Source organism: Rhincodon typus, chromosome 18, assembly GCF_021869965.1.
Source record: "Rhincodon typus isolate 14 chromosome 18, sRhiTyp1.1, whole genome shotgun sequence".
NCBI lineage: Eukaryota > Metazoa > Chordata > Chondrichthyes > Orectolobiformes > Rhincodontidae > Rhincodon > Rhincodon typus.
The window spans coordinates 9,396,992-9,401,775 of NC_063349.1; the positions used below are offsets into that span (position 1 = coordinate 9,396,992).

Here is a 4,784-nt window from a genome sequence, read left to right on the forward strand (position 1 = left end):
TGCGATCTCGTCCCTCGCTTCCCATAGAATTCTTGGATAAATCCATCAGGCCCGGGGACTTATCTATCTTCAACTTCCTCAGAATTCCTAGCACACCTTCTTTACTAACATCAACCTCCTCTAACCTACCTGCCTGTTTCACAACACCCTCCTCTACAACTAGGTCCCTCTCAGTTGTGAATACTGAAGAAAAATATTCATTAAGGACCTCTCCTATCTCTTTAGGCTCTGTGCACAAATTCCCTTTACAATCCTTGATCGGCCCTACCCTTTCTCTGGTCATTCTCTTGTTCTGCACATATGTGTAAAAAGCCTTGGAGTTTTCCTTGATCCTATCCACCAAGGTTTTCTCAAGCCCCCTTATAGCTCTCCTAAGCCCTTTCTTCAGCTCCTTCCTGGCTAACTTGTATCCCTCTAGAGCCTTTTCCGTTCCTCTTTTCCTAAACCTTACATATGCTTCCTTCTTCCTCTTAACCAGTCGTTCGACCTCTGTCGAGAACCATGGCTCCCTCACTCGACCGCATCTTCTCTGCCTGCTAGGGACAAACATATTGAGCATATGCAGTATGCATTCCTTAAACAATCTCCACATTTCTGTGGTGCTATTCCCTGACAGCACCTGTTCCCAATTTGTTACCCAGTTCTTGCCTCACTGAATTGTAATTACCCTTCTCGCAATTATAAAATTTACCCTGCCGTATGTACCTATCCTTATCCATGACTATCGTGAAAGAAACAGAGTTATGATTGCTACTGCCAAAATGCTCTCCTACCAACAGGTCTAATACTTGGCCCGGCTCATTGCCAAGCACCAAATCCAAAGTGGCCTCTCCTCGTGTTGGTCTATCTACATACTGTGTCAGGAATCCTTCCTGAACGCACTGGACAAAATCTGCTCCATCTAAACTATTACAACTAAAATGTTTCCAATCAATATTTGGAAAGTTGAAGTCACCCATGACTATAACCCTGTGACTTCTGCACCTTTCCAGTATCTGCCTCCCAATCCGCTCCTCTACTTCTCTGCAACTATTAGGGGGGTCTGTAAAAAAAACCCCAACAAAGTGACTGCTCCTTTCTTATTCCTGACCTCAACCCAAACTGACTCTGTAGACATATCATTCTCGAACTGCCTTTCAGTAGCTGCTATACTCACCCTGACTAGCAATGCCACTCCCCCACCTCTTTTTCCACCCTCCCTATTTCTTTTAAAGCATCCAAATCCCGGAACTTCCAACAACCATTCCTCTCCCCGAGTTACCCAAGTTTCTGTAATGGCCACAACATCGTAGACCATGGGTCGGTACTTGGAACTAAGTTCATCCGCTTTATTTCTGATACTTCTAGCATTGAAGTATACACACCTGAAACCATCTCGGTGTCTGCAATTACGCTCCATCGACCGCATTTCTTTATAAACCACCTCACTCCCTGTTGTGTCTGTTGGAAGGCCGAATACCTCATCCTCTGAATTATAAATCCGGTTCCCCACCCCCTGCCAAACTAGTTTAAACCATCCCGTACAGCTCTAGCAAACCTCCCTCCCAGGATATTTGTGCCCTTCCGGTTCAGGTGCAACCCATCCTTACTGTACAGGTCCCACCTTCCCCAGAATGTGCTCCAATTATCCACATAGTGGAAGCCCTCCCTCCTAGACCAGCCCTGTAGCCTCGTGTTTAGCTACACTCTCTCCCTATTTCTTACCTCGTTATCACGTGGCACTGGTAGTAATCCAGAGATAACTACCCTGTTTGTCCTGGACTTCAGCTTCCAACCTCACTATCGGAAGGATGTGATAGCACTAGACGGGGTACAGAGGAGGTTTGCCAGATGTTGCCTGGGATGGAGAAACTGAGCCATAAGGAGAGTCTGGGTAGGCTTGGATTGTTTTCTTCAGAGCAGAGAAGACTGAGGGGGGCATGATTGAGGTGTATAAGGTTATGAAGAGTATGGACAGGGTGAACAGACAGCAGCTGTTCACCATGGTCGAAGGGTCAATCACGAGAGGGCACAGTTGTAGGGTAAGGGGCAGGAGATTCAGAGGGGATTTGGGAAAAGACTTTTTCACTCAGTGGATGATGGGAATCTGAAAGGCACTGCCTGGGAAGGTAGTGGAAGCTGAAAACCTTACAACCTTTAAAAACATATTTGGAATAGCACTTTAAATATCACTGAAGGATATGGGACAAGTGTAGGAAATTGGGATTAGCATGCCTTTAGTGATAATTATGATGGTACAGACTCAATGGGCTAAAGGGCCTTTTCTGTGCTGTATGAATCTATGATTGACTGTGCTTGTACAGGGGTTATGTAAATGCAAGTTCGTTCTCCTTTCCTGCTGTATATATCTTGATGCTGCACTATAAGACGTGTACGTAATGTGAAAATATTTAACATATGACCTGGAGCTTCCTGAGAAACTACGTAAGGAGGATGTGAATTTCTCTGCCTGAGTTGCCTCAATCTTTTAGGCCAATTCTGCAGAACCTCTGCTCATATCCTCTACTCCTTATTGACATAACCTTCACCCCTTTGCTCTCGACTGTGTCCAAAGTGTACATTCCATGCAACTTCCCTGAACTCACGGCTATTGAGGGTAGCTTGAAACGTCATGCTCCAAACGTTGGGTGCAAGAGCATTCAATGTTTTTGATGCCCTTTTATTGCCTGTTTGCAGCAATATTTTCTTGAATTTTACTTCAACGATCTAAAGTGTATTTTCTGCAACGTTGAATGAATGTTTACAGGATGGCTTGCACTAAAATGTGAAATGCTTCCACAATTGTATTTTCTTAATTATGTTGCATTTAATGTGTCAAGCAGTAGCTGGCCTTAATTACTTAATTTGCATCCATAATTGGAGAAGTAGTAGTAAGCTTGGAACATCGAGGCTAGATGGTTCAAACACCGTGTCTTATGCAAGTTAAGATTTGCAGTGAATTTTGGTGCTATGCCCAGTTATATTGTTTGGAAAGTTCCAGGTCACTGTTTGTACATATGTCTTTGATTTTGTAAAGAATTATATACGCACTTGTAGAACGGTTATGCTTTACTGTTTTATCCTTTCTACATATATTGTAAAATTATGAATAACCTTATTTTGGATAAACTAAACAAAGGCAAAGAAACCAGAAGCAAAAACAGAAGTTGCTGGAAAAGCTTATCTGGTCTGGCAGCATCTGTGAAGAGTAATCAGAGTTAATGTTTTGGGTCAACTGGCCCTTCCTCAGAACAGATGGTGGCTATGGAATTGTCGGTTTATATGCAGAAGATAGGGTGATTGAGGGGGTAAGGAGTAAATGATAAGTGGGGATAGAGCTCAAAGAGACAGACGAACAGTTGGATAGACAAAGAAGTGGATAATGATCTGTCTAAGAGGTTGAATAGCTATTAATGGGGACTGTTAATGGCTAACAATGGATTGCGTCTAATAGTAGACTACGTGATCGCAAGGACTGGTGTGTGGGGTTGGGGTAAGGACATGGGGGGGCTCAAGCCATAAAGCTGCTGAACTCGGTACCGAGTCAAGAAGGCTGCAGGGTCCCCAAGTGGAAAATGAAAAGTGACCCTTACTATGCCTGTAATTGTACACACTGTATCCCTTACACTCTTATTCTATGTTCCATAATAATGCTAGGGATGGGCGATAAATGGTAGCCCAGCAAGTAGCACGTGCGTCCCTAGGACAAATTTAAGAAAAGCGCCATGTGCCTCTCAAAATGAAACTAAACTCTACTATTATGCACTGTCAAAACACTCTACTAAGTGTTTTGATACTGAATTCAATAATTCTGTTTTTTTACTGACAATCGAATTAATTAATTGCATTTCTATAACATCTTTCACAACCTCAAAAGCAATGAATGATTTTGAAGTATAGACATTGCTGCAATGAGGCAAATGTGATGGCCAACTTTCCCCACCGGAAGGTTCTAGCAATGCGCTTAATGACCAGATAATCAGTTTTAGAAAGATCGTTATTGGCCAGAACATCAGGAAAACACCCTTCCTTCTTGTACACAATATGGTATGTGACCTTTGACTCTCAGGAATAACAGCACTCAAAGCTTAAATTTACATCTCGTCCAAAAGTTGGCATCCGAGAGTACAGCACTCCAGGTATAGTCAAAATTGCATATTCAAATCTCACATAAGTTCAGCCACATTACTCAAACCTATGCTATGCTATTTCAAAAGCTGGTTGGGGTGGGGTGGTTCAAATTTACTCCCTGCACCCTTGGGGGAGTGTAAAGTGCATATATATCCATTGCACCATTGGGCGGGGTGGGGGAAGAAGGGAATATGCACTTATATCCCCTACACCATGGGTTGGGGCAGGGAGGTGAACATGCACGTACATCCACTGCACACTCTGGGGTATTGCATGTTTACCCCCTGTGCACTCATGGGGAAGGAGGGAGAGCTTGCAAATTTACACCCTGTGCACCTGGCAGGGGGTAACGTGCACGTCTACGTCTACTCCCTGCCCACTCCAGGGTGGGGAACCTTGTATGTTTATCACCTGCGCACTACAGTGGCAGGTGAACATGCATGTTTACCCTCCCTGCACACTCGGTTGGGGGGGGGGCAGAAGAACTAGCACGTCTACCTCCCTGCACACTGCGGGGTGGTGGGTGGGGACTTGCACATTAACCCCCCCCTGGTGGGAGGGAATGGAAATGTTTACCCCAATGCACACTCCTCAGGGGCAGGGGGGGAACTTGCACCTTTAGCCCCCTGCACACTCTGGCAGGAGAGAACTTGCACATTTAATCCCTGCACACT

General features: G+C 44.5%; 1 protein-coding gene across 3 annotated transcripts in view; it reads right to left on the minus strand.

The window, feature by feature from the left end:
* The window catches only part of gxylt1b (glucoside xylosyltransferase 1b), a 128,111-nt gene that overhangs the window by 122,364 nt on the left and 963 nt on the right, over nt 1-4,784 (minus strand). The gene's annotated exons all lie outside the window — the stretch shown is intronic.